Raw genomic sequence first — 19,847 nt, forward strand, 5'->3', positions numbered from 1 at the left:
ATTGTGTAATACCAACACTAAATAATTTTTGAAGGTAGATCTTTATTGCATCATGTGGTTCTTTCACTGCGGTGCGCAACTCTAGTCATGTTTCATGGGCTCCAGAGTATGTGGGCTTCAGAAGTTATAGTGCAAGCTTAGTGGCTCCATGTCACATGGACCTTAGTTCCCTGACCAGGGATCAAACCCCTGTCCCTTGAATTGCAAGGCAGATTCTTAACTACTGGACCACCAGGGAAGTCCCTAAAGTCTGCTAATCTTAATGCTAGATAAAACCATTGATACAGCTCTCATAATTCTAACCAAAGGTACCTTTGATAGAAAGAAAACTGGTTCCCTAAAATGTTTCTATCTTAATCCCCGGAATCTGCAAATGTACTACCTTGCATGGCAAAGGGACTTCACAGATATCCCTAAACTAAGGACTGTGAAAGGGGGAAATATTCCTGGATTAGCCAGGTAAGGCCAGATATGATCACAAGCATCCTTAGAAATGAAAGAGGGGACAGGAGAGTCAGAGTCACAGGACATGTGATCATAGAAGCAGAGGTGACGGATAGGAAGAGAGGGAAAGAGAGAGAGAGATGGAGAAATTTGAAGATAGTATCCTCTTGCTGACATTGAAGATGAGGGAAGGGGTTATGATCCAAAGAATAAAGGCAGCTTCTTAAAACTGGAAAAGGCAAGAACATTGATTCTCTCCCATAGCCTCTAGAAGAAACAAAGCCCTGATGACATGTTGCTTTTACGACTCTGACAATTTGTGTTAAATTTGTAATAATTTGGTATAACAGCAATAGAAAATTAACACAGTACCTAAGAAATAATTATTTTTTTCTAGCAGAAGCTTACCAAAACAGGGAATATAAGATATGTGGGGGAAAGATTAGATTTAAGTTACAAGATACACTGGGAGGATATGATTTATTTGTAGTTATCTGTATGACTTTATGAATCATATTGTTAAAAGTTTATGTCCTCAACTATTAAATATGAACTTTCCAGCTTTTAGAATTTTTACAAAATCAAAATAATAAATATAATGTTTTTTAAACTACTAAATATTATATGTTTATATGACATAATATTGTTATTTTATTATTTAGATGATGAAAGGTCTGATAGTTTGAATTTGAAAACCTAAACCTCTGACATCATTCATTTATTTGCGAGTCAACAATATGATATTTTCTATTAAAATATTTCATCCATTTAAAGGAGTATTCTTTGTTAGTGTCAGTACTTGGAGTGTCACAAGTTAATTTAAGAGTATAGTTTGCTCTCAGCAATAAAAATTTTGGCAGAATAAAATACATCATATATGAGACACAGAGCCATTTTTTTTTTCAGAAGATAAGAGATTTCAAGTTTTCCAAAAAGGATTTATGAAGAAATGTAAAAGCTTTGTATACTTGTCAAAAACAAAATAAAAGAAACAAACAAACAAAAAACCAATATAATGAAATATAATGAAAATCTTTAAGAGATAGAAGAAAGGACATCACAGGTACTTTTCAAATCAGAAACAAAGACATGGAGCTGTAGAAGGAATGTTTAGAGTTTATAATAAGAAATGTAGAATGATGAGAGAATGTGTTAATTTGGTATATCTCTCTGAAAAAAAATCACACAAACCAAGGGATTAAAATGACACACTTTTATTTGTTATGGTTCCTATGGTTAAATGTCAGACACCGTGATTGTGCTCTCAGCTCAGGGTACACAAAGCTGAAATCAAGGTGTCAGTTAGCACTGAGTTTTCATCCAGAAAGAAGTGTGTTAGTCACTAAGTTGTGTCTGTCTCTTTGCCATCCCATGGACTGTAGCCTGCCAGGCTCCTGTCCGCAGAATTATTCTCAAGGCAAAGATACTGGAGTGGGTAGCCATTCCTTTCTTCAGTGGATCTTCCCAACCCAAGGATCAAACCCAGGTCTCCTGCATTATGGGCAGATTCTTTATCATCTGAGCCACCAGGAAAAAATGTGTTCCCAAGTTAAATCTTGTTGTTGGCAAAATTCAGTTCTTTGTGACTACAGGACCGTTTCCTTGCTGGCTGTCACTCAGAGACCTCTGAACTATTAGTGTTTGCTGCATTTCTTTCCATAGAGCCCCGTACAACTTCAAAGCCAGCTGGGTATCACTGTCCTCCATTCTCTCCCAGAGTTTCACCAAACTCATGCCCATTGAGTTGGTGGTGCCATCCTGTCATCTCATCCTCTGTCACCTCCTTGTCCCATTGCCCTCAATCTTTCTCAGAATCAGGATCTTTTCCAATGAGTCAGTTCTTCACATCCAGTGGCCAAAATATTGTAACTTCAGCTATAGCATCAGTCCTTCCAATGAATATTCAGGGTTAATTTCCTTTAGTATTGACTGATTTGCTCTCCTTGTAGTTCAAGGGACTCTCAAGAGTCTTCTCTTCTGCCATTAGAGTGGTGTCATCTACATACTGAAGTTGTTGATATTTCTCCCTGCAATCTTGATTCCACCTTGATTCATCCAATCCAGCATCTACTCTACATTTGGGCTTCCTGGGTGGTGCTAGTGCTAAAGAACCTGCCTGCCAATGCAGGAGACCCAAGAGAAGCGGGTTCAATCCCTGGAATGGGAGGAAACCCTGGAAGAGGGCATAGCAACCTACTCCAGCATTCTTGCCTGGAGAATCCCCATGGACAGAGGAAGCTGGTGAGCTACAGTCCATAGGGCTGCAAAGAGTTAGACACGACTGAAGTAACTTAGCACATAGGCACTCCCTGTACATATAAGTTAAATAAACAGTGTGACAATATACAGCCTTGACATAATCCTTTCCCAATTTTGAACTAGTTTGTTGTTTCACGTCTGATTCTGTTCCTTCTTGACCTGTATAAAGGTTTCTCAGGAGACAGGTAAGGTGGTCTGGGACTCCCATCTGTTTAAGAATTTGGCACAGTTTGTTGTGATCCACACAGTCAAATGCTTTAATGTAGTCAATGAAGCAGAAGTAGAAGTTTCTTTGGAATTCCCTTGCTTTCTCTATGATCCAACAAATGTTGGCAATTTATTCTCTCGTTCCTTTGCCTTTTCTAAATCCAGCTTGTATGTCTGGAATTTCTTGGTTCGCATACTGCTGAAGCTTATGAGATTATGTTAAGCCTAACGAGATTATCTTAAAGTCAACTAATTTGGGATCCTAATTACACCTGCAAAATCACTTCACAGTAGAATAGAGATTAAATTGTAATTGAATAACAGGGAGAAGATGTGTATATGTAAGGGGCTAGGAATTTTGAGGGTCATTATGGAATCCCACCTGTCTAGGAATAAAGCACTGAAGCTATAAAGATATCAAAATGGAATGCACTGTTCTTAAAGGCAGAAAGTCTTAAATGTTATGTTAATATGCTTAGATTATACAACTATACAAAACTGGGGCAACGACCCTTCTATATATTATTTTATGAAGTTTTTAAGGAAAACCAGAAATTTCAAGTAAGTTGAAAAATGTATGATCCAGCAACTATTTTCCTTCCTTGTCTTTCCAGTGATCAAATGGAGATGACAAAACACAACTAAGAAGAAAGAAAAATAATAAATGTTCCTCACACCCAGAAAATGAGTCAGAATTGGAACTGAATGTTTGAAGAAATCCAGATTATAAGGCCAAAGAGATTGGATTGACAGGAAATACATGTAAGGAACATGGCAGCTCAGAACACTGAGATAATAGGGGTGATTCCAAAGGGAAATTATGAGAATTTGCAGTGGACAAATACAAAAGAGAGGAGTGGGCCCTGATGTAGCTATTAGACTAATTTAAACACTGAATTCTGACTAGCTAGGCCAGTGGGATTCATCCAGCAAAATAAGGACCTCCTACTTCAGCAGTGAAAGGGGCACCTATCTCCTCCAGCTAGATTGCTATGCTATGCTATGCTAAGTCATTTCAGTCATGTCCGACTCTGTGCGACACCATAGATGGCAGCCAACCAGGCTCCCCCATCCCTGGGATTCTCCAGGCAAGAACACTGGAATGGGTTGCCATTTCCTTCTCCAATGCATGAAGGTGAAAAGTGAAAGTGAAGTCGCTTAGTCGTGTCCAACCCTCAGCGACTCCATGGACTGCAGCCTACCAGCGTCCTCTGTCCATGGGATTTTCCAGGCAAGAGTACTGGAGTGGGGTGCCATTGCCTTCTCCACCAGCTAGATTACTCACCACAAAATCACCCCCATGAAAACATGCCTATAAGCACTCTTTGCCAAAAAACACAAAACCCACCAAGAATCTGCACTCAGCTCTCTGTACTGATTTATCTTAGTTCTTCCAGAGGAAAAAAGTAACACATTACCTATGAAAAGTGATACTGAAACTGACATAAACAATAATACTGAATGACAGAAAGTCAAAAAACAAAAACAAAACCTAAAAACCTACTAATTCAAATTTCTAAGGGACGATTATTTGAACCCAGAATTTTATATACTTAGGCAAATGTAAAGAGAAAAAAAGTACTTTAAAACATGCCAGAGCAAAAAAAAAAAAATGTCATCTGATTATCATAAATATGATCTTTTGTCAGGATAAACCACAGTAAAAGAAAAAGAAATACCTAAGAAAGGACAACATGAACCAAACGAATCAGCAGCAATTGAATATTATCAAAAATAATCAAAGAAAGCTTACAAGAAGTTAAAAGGAGGCCTTTGAAACTTGAAGGCAGAGATGATCGCTTTCAAGCAGCAGGATTTAGTAACAAAGGATTATGTTCCCTTCTTTATGTGTTCAGTCAAGACTTGGTTCTGTAAAAAGTACTGACTTAATCATAATAATGTACACATTCATGTGGGGCATAAAGTGATTCAACAGAAAAACAGTGCACTGAAGACTTAATTACAGCTGTAGGAACAAAGTAAATTTTATGGTATTCTTTTAATAGTTTCAAATTGTTTAACTTGCAAAAACACTGAAGTAAGGAAAAAGTTAAAATGCAGGTAGACTAAATTCTTTATCTTTTACATCAATGGGGCAATATACAACACCTAAAGTTGATATGAAGAAATCAATAAGGAAGAAAATATTATTTATAATTACAAGAAAACTACTAGGTATCATATGGATAATAGTATATTTCATAAAAATTATAGGTGAATGGGGCAAAATAGGAAATAAAAATACTAATTTTTTTATCTTTCATAAAAGTACATCAGTCTAAATCAACAAAAGGTATATAATACTTGAATATATACTTTTAATAAGAATGATCTATAAATAGTTAAATTTGCTTACCTCTTAGATCTGGAAATACAATGAAGAGATAAGGACAGGATTTTTATATACAATTCTGGATCATTCTATTTGTATATATTCCTCTATTAAAACTTAAAACTTGTTTTACATTTTAAAAAATAACTCAAATTTAAAAGGACAGGAGAAAACATTTAACATATAATTAAAATAAACTGAAAGATTTTATAGGAACATAATTTAATTGTCCCTAATAGGAACCAGAGATCAAACTGCCAACATTCGTTGGATCATAGAAAAAGCAAGAAAATTCCAGAAAAACATCTACTTCTGCTTCACTGACTATGCTAAAGCCTTTTACTGTGTGGATCACAACGAACTGTGGAAATTCTTAAAGATATGGGAATACCAGACCACCTTACCTGCCTCCTGAGAAACCTGTATGAAAGTCAAGAAGCAATAGTTAGAACCGGACATGCAACAATGGACTGGTTCAAAATTGAGAAAGGAATACGTCAAGGCTGTATATTGTCACCTTACTTATTTAACTTATATGGAGAGTACATCATGTGAAATGTCAGGCTGGATGAAGCACAAGCTGGTATCAAGGTTGCTGGGAGAAATATCAATAACCTCAGGTATGCAGATGAGTTATACATGATTATAAAACCTGAACTCTTTCTAAGCTGATAAAGCCTTTCGTCATTGACTAAAAAACGTACTATCTACACCTCTAAATTATACTTAGACAATAGTTGACAATATGAGACTGGAGTCAGACCTTTGTTCAAGCTCCCCATTCTACCACTTTTTAGCTGTTTTATCAGTTTCCTTATTTATAAGATGGATATAATAACCAGTTGATATAGTTGTGGTAAACACTAAATGAACTAAAGCATCCGAAACATTTAGTATAATTTCTTGCTTAGAATAAGAGCCCTGAATTATTACAAATTTTTAAACTATGTGTTTGCATGTGTGCTCAGTTGATTGCTCAGTCATGTCCAACTCTTTGTGACAGGATCCTCTGTCCATGGAATGTCCAGGCAAGAATACTGGAGTGGGTTGCCATTTCCTCCTTCAAGGGGTCTTCCCAACCCAGGGATCAAACTCACATCTCCTGCACTGGCAGGAGGATTCTTTACCACTTTACCACTGTGTCACCTGGGAAGTTTTAATAACCTTTATAATAGCCTTTAATAACCTTCATATGTCATTAGCATGGGTATCTAGTTATTTGTATTTAATTAGCATTAAATCGGACATATGAATTGCTGGCATGGTGAAGTAGAGGACAAGAAAAATAGAAGGACCTGGTAAATTCAAAAGACTGTAGATCTTTAGAGTTAGGAAACTGACCTGCTATGGCTTTGCAATTTGGCCAAGCTATAGCTAGTGGTAGTTGACAACTCTTATGAAAATAGTTTCTAACAGCAGGGATTCCTTCCTCATTATAGCTGGATAATATTTTATTTTTTCTCACTTTTTTTTTTTTTTTTTTTGGTCCATTCATCTGTCAATGGACCCTTAGGTTGTTTCTATATATTTTGACTATTGTGAATAATGCTGCAATGGACAGATATATCTTTGAAAGACTGATTTCACTTCCTTCATATATATACTCAGGAGTGGAACTGCTGGGACATATGGCAGTTCTATTAGTTTTTGAGGGACCTCCATATTGTTTTGCTATTGGCTGCACCAATTTACATTTCCATCAACAGTGTACAAAGGTTCCCTTTACCTCACACCCTCTCCAATACTCGTAATCTCTTGTCTTTTTTATAATAATTGTCCTCACAGTGGTGAGATGATATCTTATCATGCTTTTGATTTGCATTTCCCTGATGATAGTGTCATTTGCAACCATATAGATAAACCTGGACATCCAAGACATGATGCTAAGTGAAGTAAGAAAACACAGAAAGTCAAATACTTGTATGTATGATATCACTTCTATGTAAAATCTAAAAAAATGTTTAACTTATAAAAGCAAAGAGTAGAATGTTGCTTGAAGGAAATGGGGAGATGTTGGTCAAGGGGGGCACAAACATTCAGTTATGTAGGATGACTATGTTCTGAAAATGTACAGCATGGTGACTATAGATAAATAATATTGAAATAATATATTGTATACTTGAAGCTTCCTAAGAGAACAGATCTTAAATGTTCTCACCACAAAAAAGTAACTGTGGTTGATAACTATAATTATATTTGATAATGTATGTGCTAATTAACTTGATTTGGTAATCATTTTCAATAAATACCTACATTAAACCATCATATTATATACTTTAAAAAACATCATGTTACACAACTTTTTTGTTAATAATACTTTAAGGAACCCAGAAAAATTCCAAGTGAAGTTTCTCTGACTAATTTCTAGACGACACTGCTTACTACTCAGGGGGCACTTAAGACATAAGAACAACAACAAAACAAAACAATACACTTTCAGGTGACCAAATCTGTATGAGTCACATTCTGGTACTGTCTTTAAGTACAATTGAGGGGAAAAGGTAGCCAAATGTGTATATACTTTGTAGATATTTAATAAATTAGTATATGTATACAAATGGAAAATAAGCTAAAATGTCATGCAATATTGCACAGCCACACACACTTATAGATAAATGAATTACCCCAAATCTCACTTCTAATTTGAAAATATGCCATTGTAACATAGCAAGTTCCAAGTCAATGGTTTATATTGGACAAACCATAAAAAAGTAAACAATAATAGGATAAAGAAAGCTCATTACTTCCATGATTATTTATGGGTATGAACAGTTTTATAGAATTTACAATAACATTTAGAGCAAAAATAGTCATGGATATTTTATGAAATCACAGAATCTTTCATAAAAACCTATTGACACCTTCAGGGACTAGTAACCAGAGTGATAGGCTCCTCAGGTAGTGCCGTAGTAAAGAATCCACCTACCAATGGAGGAGACACTAGAGACGTGAGTTCAATCTCTGGGTTGGGAAGATTGCCCAAAAGAAAAAATGGCAACCCAATCCAGTATTCTTACCTGGAAAATCCCACGAACAGAGAGGTCTGGCGGGTTATAGTCCATGGGGTCATAAAAGAGTTGGACACAATTTAGCAGCTAATCAACAACTAGATGCCACTACATGCTATTCAGAAATGCTAAAATACTCAAAACTGACAATACCAAATATTGGAAAGGATATAGAATAATAAAATCTCCTTTTCACTGCTGGTGGGAATTTACAATTGTGTAGTCACTTTAGAAGGCAGTTTAGTGGTTTCTTCTAACACTAAAGACACTCAAAATGCAATCCAGTACTTGTGTTCCTAGGCATTTAGCCCAAAAAGTTGGAACTCTTATTCACTGCTGATAGGAATGCAAAGTTGTACAGTCATTTTGGAATACAGTTTGCAATTCCTTAGAGAGTTAAACATAATTTACAATTCAGCAATAATACACTTAGATATTTAACAAATTCAGTTGCGGTGTATGTTTACTTTAAAATCTACATACAGATATTTGTAAGGAGATTTATTTATAATTACCAAAAATTGGGAGCAACCAAAATGTTTTTCTCTGGCTGAATGGATGAAAAACTGTGTTATGTCCATATAACACAGTGTTGAGTGAGTGAGTGATAGTCGCTCAGTTTTGTCCAATTCTTTGTGACCCCATGGACTGCAGCCTACCAGTCTCCTCTGTCCATGGAATTCTACAGGCAAGAATACTGGAATGGGTTGCCATTTCCTCCTCCATAATAGAGTGTTATTTCACAATTAAAAAAAAGAAAAAGAGCCATCAAGTCACTAAAAATGTAGAGACTTAAATGTATACTGGTAAATGAAAGGAGTCAGTTGAAAAAGACTACATACTGTTTGATTCCAATTATATAAGATGCAAAAGACAAAACTACAGAGAGAGCAAGAAAAAAATCATTGGTCACCAGGCATTCAAAGGAAGGAGGGAAGGGATAAACAAATAGGACATAGGGGATTTTTAGTGCAACGAACTATTCTGCTTGATACTGTAACAGTGGATACATGACATTATATATTTTCCAGAACAACAGAACTTAAAACATAAAGAGCAAATCTTAATGTATGCAAATTAAAAAAATGTTTAGGAAGTTAGAGATCTTATAAAAGACTGCAGACCATAATAAGGAAAACTAACTGTTTTATACATACATGAAACAACCTCACTGAAGAGGTGTGTGAAAAAATGCTGACCTAGGTAACTTTGATAATTGACAAATTAAAGGTAAAAGAAACTGTAAGTACTCTATTCTAGATACTACAGATCCCCATGGAGTATAAGTTAGCAATTCTGACACTACCATACTTGTACTTGGAACTGAACAAATATGTAAATAGATTACAGATAGTGGGAACCAATTTCTCAATGTGGAATGGGAATATACAGACAAACCAGAGGAATAGCCTAGAACAATCCACATCTTAATAGACTGTAATTGGAGAGCAGTATAAACATATATTCAGCTTAACATAAATACAGATGATTATATAAAGAAGTAGAATATGAAAAAAGTATAGGAATTTATACTTAAATAATTAAGCATGCATTACTATATGCAAATATATCTTTGTTCTGTAGCTGAAATGGTTAGGAACATTCATGGTCATCTGGCAATGAGTAGAACTAGAGCCCAGATCTTGCTTTCTAAAACTACTCTCCAAAAACAGTAATCTGGTCCCTTGGGGCAATGGTTGATTCTAGGTTTAGGGCAATAAATATAAAAGGAAATATGGACATTAGAAGGTTAAGTAGTATTAAAAACAAATGGAGAATCCCACAGGAAATTTTAAAAAATGATAAGGGAGAATGGGGGTATGTGGGAGAATACAAGAGCCAATTGAAAAAAAAGAGTTCCCAGTCTTCAAAGCTGGAATAACTTGAGCAAGAACATAAGATAATATTAGACTACCACCCAAAGTATAAATTATCCATACTGATGCAAATAAATGACTGCATTAAATAAATTAATGTGGAAGAAGGCTCAAGTGTCCCAAGAAGTAAAATTCCAAAATAATTTATGTAGATACTTTTTCTCAAGGAGGTGGGTCATAATACCTCATTCATTAGATGTAGGCTGCCCAGGGCTATTCCATCCAAAAAATTAAGGTTTGAGAAGGGGAAAAAACAGAGTAAATTTACATTGGAAAAATCTGACAAACACTACCTCACCCAGGGATTAAGTTAAAATCAACTCATGATAATTCATGATGATAAAATGTACCATTGGAAAAAATTACACTTTATATTTGTTATATACCCCCCTCCAAAAATAACCCAATGTAATCATTAAAAAAAAAAAAGAATATAACAAATCCCAATTGTGGGACATTATACAAAATATCTAATCAGACCAACCTAGATAGCATACTCAAAAGCAGAGACATTACTTTGCCGACTAAGGTCCATCTAGTCAAGGCTATGGTTTCTCCTGTAGTCATGTATGGATGTGAGAGTTGGACTGCGAAGAAAGCTGAGCACCAAAGAATTGATGCTTTTGAACTGTGGTGTCGGAGAAGACTCTTGAGAGTCCCTTGGACTGCAAGGAGATCCAACCAGTCCATTCTGAAGGAGATCAGCCCTGGGTATTCTTTGGAAGGAATGATGTTAAACCTGAAACTCCAGTACTTTGGCCACCTCATGCGAAGAGTTGACTCATTGGAAAAGACTTTGATGCTGGGAGGGATTGGGGGCAGGAGAAGAAGGGGACGACCGAGGATGAGATGGCTGGATGGCATCACTGACTCGATGGACGTGAGTCTGAGTGAGCTTCGGGAGTTGGTGATGGACAGGGAGGTCTGGCGTGCTGTGATTCATGGGGTTGCAAAGAGTCGGACACAACTGAGCGACTGAACTGAACTGAACTAAACTGAACTGAACTCTTCAAACTGTAAAAATCATTATAAACAAGCAAAGTTCAACAAACTGTTGCAGCCAACTGATGCCTAAGGAGACATGATAACTATATGTAATGTGGTATCTTGGAACCAAAAAATAACATTAGGTGAAAACTAAGGAAATTGGAATAAACCAGCATATCTACTGTTCAGATTTTTAGCTAATAGTGGTATATCAACATTGATTTATTAATTGTAGCAAATATATTGTGCCAATGTAAGATGTTAATTATGAGAGAAATTGCAAGAATAATGCATGTATATGGGAATACACTGTACTATCTTGTTAATTTTCTTTGAAAATCTAAAACTGTGTTATGAATAAATATATAAATATATATAATATAGTAATGATAACAGATAAGGAATAAAGATAATCAGAAGAAAATATGTTATGTTTGGAAATTGTGAAACATATAAATAAAATATCTGTAATAATCCATTTTATTAGAAAATATTCAGAGATGAAAATGTTATATAATAAGTAGCAAAATCTTCAGTGTGAAGCAAAAGCAGCAAGACAGTTTTTCACAATTGTCTATGTTAGAAACTGAGAAAGGCTAAAACTCTCTAAGAAGTTTCTAAAAAAGTGATAAATTAAAAAAATAGAAGAAACTATATATCTCCAGTATTCTAATCACATGTGCTCATGGTAGTAATAGCACCATACATTTTGATATTACCAGAAAGTATTTCTCATTGGCCTGTGTTACATCCCTAAAGAACAGAGGATTACAGATTTAAAAGAGGAATTTGATGTTCACATATACTAAAGAGTATAGTAAAAACAAATGCACTTTGTTAAGAGGACTTTTTTAAGGAACTGGACTGAAAGTATAATTTCAGATTTGCTTTACCATAATGAGATTACTGAACATTTAAAAGTTGGACACAGAAGAAAATGAAGGTGTATGTTAAGTTTCTTGGTGTTTCTTTGTGAGAGCTGGAAACTTTAAAAACATTTTCTTTCACTAGTTCAGAATCATTTTAATTAAATGACCTGAGAGCATACTGGGAAAGATTAGCCGCCAAATTAAAACTGCTTTTAGACTAGTATTGGATGAGAAAACAGTCAGCAAAATTCTCTTCGAATGAATATATCTTGTTGTTTACATCTATTTCTGTTTTAATGAACACCTAGCTGCATAATTTTTTTCTTTTTTTTTTTTTAAGTAATCTCTCTTCTTTTGCTAATGATTCAGCATTCAAAATGAATCTCACTGGGATATTCAAATTTAAAAATCTTTACAAATGATTTAGTAGCATTTTCAGCTCATCATTATTGCTATGTGTCAAACAGAGCATCTGGAAAGATTGCTTAATTCCAATTTTAATCATGTTTCTGTTTAGTTTGATGTTATTTTTAAAATTCAAATGAAATAATATTTTATCCACATTAAGACTCTGTAAAAGGAAATGAGGGTCATTACCAGGGTAGAAGAGATTCTGTGTGAATAGGAAATTAGCTAAATCCAATATGTATTTACATTATTTTGAAAGTTAGATAAAAGGAGGTACTCTGATAAGAGACAGAAGAAGAAAAAAATGATCTGCATTTTGGTACCAGACTGTTTTTGTTTGTTTGTTTGTTTTTTCACTACAGGAACCATACTGTACATTACATCTCAAGGACTCATTTGTTTTATGACTGGAAGAAACTTTTCAGGTATTTAATGGCCCAGTGAATTAATGAAGAAAAAGAAGTAATTAAAAACCACATTACAAAAAATTTTGGAAATAATTTGAAAGAGTTGATTTTAGATGTTTGCAGAAATATTTTGATCAGTTCATAGGATGAAGAAGGATAAACAATGAAAGACTTTAGAAAACAGCAAGTTAATACATATAATAGAACTAACTGTTGTGTGTTAAAGGTAATGTTTTCCATTAGGTTAGCTGAGCAATCAGAAAATCTGGGAAAGATTGAAGGCAGGAGGAGAAGGGGACGACAGAGGATGAGATGGTTGGATGACATCACCGTCTGGATGGACATGAGTTTGAGCAAGCTCTGGGAGTTGGTGATGGAGAGGGAAACCTCGGGAGCAGCAGTCCATGGGGTCTCAAAGAGTTGGACATTCCTGAGCGACTGAATGGAACTGAACTGACCAGTCAGAATGCTTCTCAGTGTACTAATAGAAAGGCAGGAACAAGATGGTGTAGTAGAAGACCCAGAGCTCAGGTTCTCCCACAGACACACAATAACTACAACATACAGGAGGACTCCCTCTTAGAACAATCAAGAGATTAGCAGAATGGCTCTTCCACAACTAAGGGTATAAAGAAAAAACACAGCAAGATGGGTAGGGGGGAAAGAGAAGTAATCTAATGAGGACCCACAACTCCAGCAGGTGACTCACAAAAGGAAGGGAAATCACAAACTCAGATATACTCCTGAGAAGTGAGGCGTTTGAGCCTCTGGAACATGGTATCCAGCCCTGTGAAGATGAATTCCCTTAACTGGTCTTGAAAACCAGCAGGGCTCAGGACCTGGAGAATGGAGGGCTGTAGGAAACTGAGTCTCTACTCTTAAATGGCACATGTACAAATTTACTTGCTGCGTAGTCAGCACAAAGCAGACTGAAAAGTCCCTGGTCTCTAGGCAACTGCCCCTAGCACACCCTTAGCCTTTAACAGGCTCCAGCTCCAGCTCCATCTCCCTTGAGTAAGGTGACAGCCCTAGAGGCCCCACCCCACCTCTGTCTGTGGCTCCACCCTACCCCACCTTCAAGTCAGCCACTTCCAGGGTACTGGGAGAAGCTCTGGCCAGTGCTAAGTTCCTGTTCCAGCCCCTCTGGCTTCAGCTCCACTATTCCCAGGAGCGATTGTCAACATCTCCCAGTAGAAGTCCCTGGGGGTCAATTTCTGGCTCCAGCCGCTCTGGCTCTATCCCTAGCCCATCCTCGCAGTCACTGGGGACAATGTCACACTCCGCAAGGGCGCTGACCTGTGCTCACTTCAGCTGTCACTCACCTAAGAAAATTACTTAACACACAAAACTGAATAGCGACTTTCCTGATTAACAAGTTAACTGATTTGGCTAATTTAATTCAAACAAAATGAAAATATAGAGAATTATGTTTCAAATAAAAAAAAAAAACAAGATAAAACACCATAAAAACCCAATGAAACAGAGATAAGTAACTTACCAGATAATTTATAATTTTTGTGAAATGAATCAGTTCAGTTCAGTCGCTCAGCCATGTCCGACTCTTTGCGACCCCATGAGTGCAACACGCCAGGCCTACCTGTCCATCACCAATTGCCGGGGTTCACTCAGACTCATGTCCATCGAGTCAGTGATGCCATCCAGCCATCTCATCCTTTGTCATCCCCTTCTCCTCCTGCCCCCAATCCCTCCCAGCATCAGTCTTTTCCAATGAGTCAACTCTTCACATGAGGTGGCCAAAATACTGGAGCTTCAGCTTTAGCATCATTCCTTCCAAAGAAATCCCAGGGTTGATCTCCTGCAGAATGGACTGGTTGGATCTCCTTGCAGGGACTCTCAAGAGTCTTCTCCAACATCACACTTGAAAAGCATCAATTCTTCGGCACTCAGCTTTCTTCACAGTCCAACTCTCACATCCATACATGACCAGTGGAGAAACCATAGCCTTGACTAGATGGACCTTAGTCAGCAAAGTAATGTCTCTGCTTTTGAATATATTATCTAGGTTGGTCATAACTTTTCTTCCAAGGAGTAAGCGTCTTTTAATTTCATGGCTCCAATCACCATCTGCAGTAATTTTGGAGCCCCCCAAATAAAGTCTGACACTGTTTCCACTGCTTCCCCATCTATTTGCCATGAAGTGATGGGACCAGATGCCATGATCTTTGTTTTCTCAATGTTGAGCTTTAAGCCAACTTTTTCATTCTCTTCTTTCACTTTCATCAAGAGGCTTTTTAGTTCCTCTTCACTTTCTGCCATAAGGGTGGTGTCATCTACATATCTGAGGTTATTGATATTTCTCCCAGCAAACTTGATTCCAGCTTGTGCTTCTTCCAGCCCAGCGTTTCTCATGATGTACTCTGCATAGAAGGTAAATAAGCAGGGTGACAACATATAGCCTTGACATACTCCTTTTCCTATTTGGAACCAATCTGTTGTTCCATGTCCAGTTCTAACTGTTGCTTTCTGACCTGCATACAATTTTCTCAAGAGGCAGGTCAGGTGGTCTGGTATACCCATCTCTTTCCGAATTTTCCACAGTTTCTCGTGATCCACACAAGTCAAAGGCTTTGGCATAGTCAATAAAGCAGAAATAGATGTTTTTTCTGGAATCCTCTTGCTTTTTCAATGATTCAGCAGATGTTGGCAATTTGATCTCTGGTTCCTCTGCCTTTTCGAAAACCAGCTTGAACATCTGCAAGTTCATGGTACACGTATTGCTAAAGACTGGCTTGGAGAATTTTGAGCATTACTTTACTAGCATGTGACATGAGTGCCATAGTTCAGTAGTTTGAGCATTCTTTGGCATTGCTTTTCTTTGAAATTGGAATGAAAACTGACCTTTTCCAGTCCTGTGGCCACTGCTTCGTTTTCCAAATTTGTTGGCATATTCAGTGCACCACATTCACAGCATCATCTTTCATTATTTGAAAGAGCTCAACTGGAATTCCATCACCTCCACTAGCTTTGTTCGTACTGATGCTTTCTAAGGCCCACGACTTCACACTGCAGGATATCTGGCTCTAGGTGAGTGATTACGCCATCGTGATTATCTGGGTCTTGAAGATCTTTTTTGTACAGTTCTTCTGTGTATTCTTGCCACCTCTTCTTAATATCTTTTGCTTCTGTTAGGTCCATACCATTTCTGTCCTTTATTGAGCCCATCTTTGCATGAAATGTTCCCTTGCTATTTCTAATTTTCTTGAAGAGATCTCTAGTCTTTCCCATTCTGTTGTTTGCCTCTATTTCTTTGCATTGATCACTGAGGAAGGCTTTCTTATCTCTTCTTGCTATTCTTTGGAACTCTGCATTCAAATGCTTATATCTTTCCTTTTCTCCTTTGCTTTTCGCCTCTCTTCTTTTCACAGCTATTTGTAAGACCTCCCCAGACAGCCATTTTGCTTTTTTGCATTTCTTTTCTATGGCAATGGTCTTGATCCCTGTCTCCTGTACAATTTCACGAACCTCCATCCATAGTTCATTAGGCACTCTATCAGCTCTATTCCCTTAAATCTATTTCTCACTTCCACTGTATAATCATAAGGGATTTGATTTAGGTCATACCTGAATGGTCTAGTGGTTTTCTCTACTTTCTTCAATTTCAGTCTGAATTTGGCAATAAGGAGTTCATGATCTGAGCCACAGTCAGCTCCTGGTCTTGTTTTTGCTGACTATATACAGCTTCTCCATCTTTGGCTGCCAAGAATATAATCAATCTGATTTCGGTGTTGACCATCTGGTGATATCCATTGTAGAGTTTTCTCTTGTGTTGTTGGAAGAGGGTGTTTGCTATGACCAGTGCATTTTCTTGGCAAAACTCTATTAGCCTTTGCCCTGCTTCATTCTGTGTTCCAAGGCCAAATTTGCCTGTTACTCCAGGTGTTTCTTGACTTCCTACTTTTGCATTCCAGTCTCCTATAATGAAAAGGACATCTTTTTTGTGTGTTACTTCTAAAAGGTCTTGTAGGGCTTCATAAAACCGTTCAACTTCAGCTTCTTCAGCATTACTGGTTGGGGCATAGACTTGGATGACTGTGATATTGAATGGTTTGCCTTGGAAACGAACATAAGTCATCCTGTCGTTTTTGAGATTGCATCCAAGTACTTCATTTTGGACTCTTTTGTTGACCATGACAGCTACTTCATTTCTTCTGAGGGATTTCTTCTGGCAGTAGTAGATATAATGGTCATGTGAGTTAAATTCACCCATTCCAGTCCATTTTAGTTCGCTGATTCCTGGAATGTTGACGTTCACTCTTGCCATCTCTTGTTTGACCACTTCCAATTTGCCTTGATTCATGGACCTGACATTCCAGGTTCCTATGCAATATTGCTTTTTACAGCATTGCACCTTGCTTCTATCACCTGACACACCCACTACTGCGTATTGTTTTTGCTTTGGCTCCATCCCTTCATTCTTTCTGGAGTTATTTCTCCACTGATCTCCAGTAGCATATTGGGCACCTACTGACCTGGGGAGTTCCTCTTTCAGTATCCTATTATTTTGCCTTTTCATACTGTTCATGGGGTTCTCACGGCAAGAATGCTGAAGTGGTTTGCTATTCCCTTCTCCAGTGGACCACATTCTGTCAGACCTCTCCACCATGACCCGCCCATCTTGGGTGGCCCCACGGGCATGGCTTAGTTTCACTGAGATAGACAAGGCTGTGGTCCTAGTGCGATTAGACTGACTAGTTTTCTGTGAGTATGGTTTAAGTGTGTCTGCCCTCTGATGCCCTCTTGCAACACTTACCAGCTTACTTGGGTTTCTCTTACCTTGGATGTGGTGTATCTCTTCACGGCTGCTCCAGCCAAGCGCAGCTGCTGCTCCTTACCTTGGACAAGGGGTATCTCCTCACCACCACCCCTCCTGACCTTGAACGTGGGATAGCTCCTCTAGGCCCTCCTGCACCTGTGCAGCCACCGCTCCTTGGATGTGCGGTTACTCCTCCCGGCTGCCGCCCCTGGCCTCGGGCATGGGGTAGCTCCTTCCAGCCGCTGCCCCTGGCCTCGGGCATTGGGTAGCTCCTCTCGACCACCACCCCTGGCCTCCGACATGGGCTAGTTCCTCCCGGCCCGCCACCGGCCCTGACCTCAGACTGGGGTAGCTCCTCCTGGCTGCTGCCCCTGACCTCGGACTAGAGTAGCTCCTCTCCGCCGTTCCTGTGCCGTCGCAGTCTGGCACTCTCTGCTGCTGCCCCTGTCCTTGGACATGGGGTAACTCCTCTTGGCTGCTGCCCCTCGGGCCTGGGGTCTTCCCAGCTTCTGCCCCTGACCTCGGATGTGGGGTAGTTCCTCTCCACCGTGCTAAGTGCATGGGTTGCAGCCGCCTGCACTAAGTGTGCTCTTATTTTATAAAACCTTTATTCTATTGGTTCATGCTCAAAATGATGGATGAAATGAGAGAAAAATCACATTAAGGTCATAGTATTTAACAGTAAATGATGCATAATCTTTTTAAATTTTCACTACTCATATTATCATGTAGTGAAATGCCTTCATTATAGATAGGGGGATATAAAATTACTGTGTCCTACAACCAAAGTTTTGCTGTAGTTCAACTATGAATCTTTGTAGGTAAAAACAATCAGTCTAAACTTCAAATATTTTGAATACTTATATTGGCTTCAATAGAATTCTACACAGAATACATTTTCAATATTAAAATTTCCCCCAAATAGACTAATGAGAATGAATAGCTTAACATATTAATTGTAGGAGCCAGGAAGAATAAAAGAAGATCAGGCCCCACCAAGGGCAGCAAAATAAGTTTATATTCGTTGATATAAGGCATGAGACTCTTGGAACAAGTCCAGAGGGAACAGTTCATAATCTTGAAAACAAGATATGATCCTGGGGTCGGAAAACTGACCCCAAACTATTTCTCAACTGGCGTCTCAGAGTCACATATTTTACATATCTGGTGCAAAATCTATAGATAAGAATATTAGTCTTAGTTATTGATTTGTTATTGATTACTGTTTTCTAATTACTCAATGGTTAATGATCATTTTGTTCTTTGGGCCTAAAGGCCACATGAGTTACAGTTTAACTCCCTGCTTATTTGTTCATTCAAGCTGAAAGTATAATAAAGCTGGCTTGAATTCAGTTTCAGCACCTTCACCTTGGAGCGTTGTTGGTACCCTGATCCTTGCTTTTCTCTGAATTCTTGTGTCTCCTTTCTCATTCTCTTGTGTATCACACTTTCAGAAACCCTGCTTCTCGAGCTGGTCTCAAAAAGTGGCGACCGAACAGGGACCCGAAAGTGAATCCAGTCTCCGAGGGTAGCTCCTAGCGACAGAGAACACAGAAAAATCCGGCCAGCTCCGCGGAGGAAGAAAGTACTTGGTAAGTACACCCCGGCGGATTTGTCAATCAGGGTAACAATGGGGCAAAATCCTTCTAAACATAGTGACTATATGCAAGTGTTAAAAACTTTGTTAAAAAGTTCAGGGGTTGAGATTTCTCACTCTTCTTTTAAAAATTTGTTTTCTGCCACTGAAAAATATTGCTACCGGCTAGATCCAGATAAAGAGACTTTGAGGCATGAGGAATGGCAGTTACGCGTTGCCTGCGCCATGCCTAAAAATGTGGCGAAAAGATTCCTTTGTCTGTATGGTCAGTAGGAAATCTTATTAGCATTGCTTTTAAGACCGCTGCAATCCAAAACCTCAGATTCAGGAGATTCTGTAGAACAAATGGAGGAAATGAATTTATATGATAACATAGGTGATGAGAAAGAGACTCAATAAAAATGAAAAATAAGAGCCAAAAGAATGATAGAAGTCAAGAACAGATCTTTCTCTCTCAACCAACTGCACCTTCGGTGGAGCCCCCTCCTTTCAATCCTGAAACCCCTTGGGATGATGGATTTGCTTTTAAACAACAGATAACTGTGCCTAATAAAATGACACCTTTACAAAAGGGAGTTCGTATGACACAGTTGAAGGGGGATGAAGACGCTTTAGTTCTCCCTGTGGCTGTAACTCAAATCCCACCAGATCTTCAATTCCCACAAGGAGGAGTGCATT

General features: G+C 38.1%; 1 protein-coding gene across 1 annotated transcript in view; it reads right to left on the reverse strand.

Annotated features, from left to right (window-relative positions):
• ZNF804A (zinc finger protein 804A) overlaps positions 1-19,847 on the reverse strand; it is a 346,473-nt gene that overhangs the window by 22,848 nt on the left and 303,778 nt on the right. The window lies entirely within an intron of this gene.

Source organism: Budorcas taxicolor, chromosome 2 (genome assembly GCF_023091745.1).
Source record: "Budorcas taxicolor isolate Tak-1 chromosome 2, Takin1.1, whole genome shotgun sequence".
Lineage (NCBI taxonomy): Eukaryota > Metazoa > Chordata > Mammalia > Artiodactyla > Bovidae > Budorcas > Budorcas taxicolor.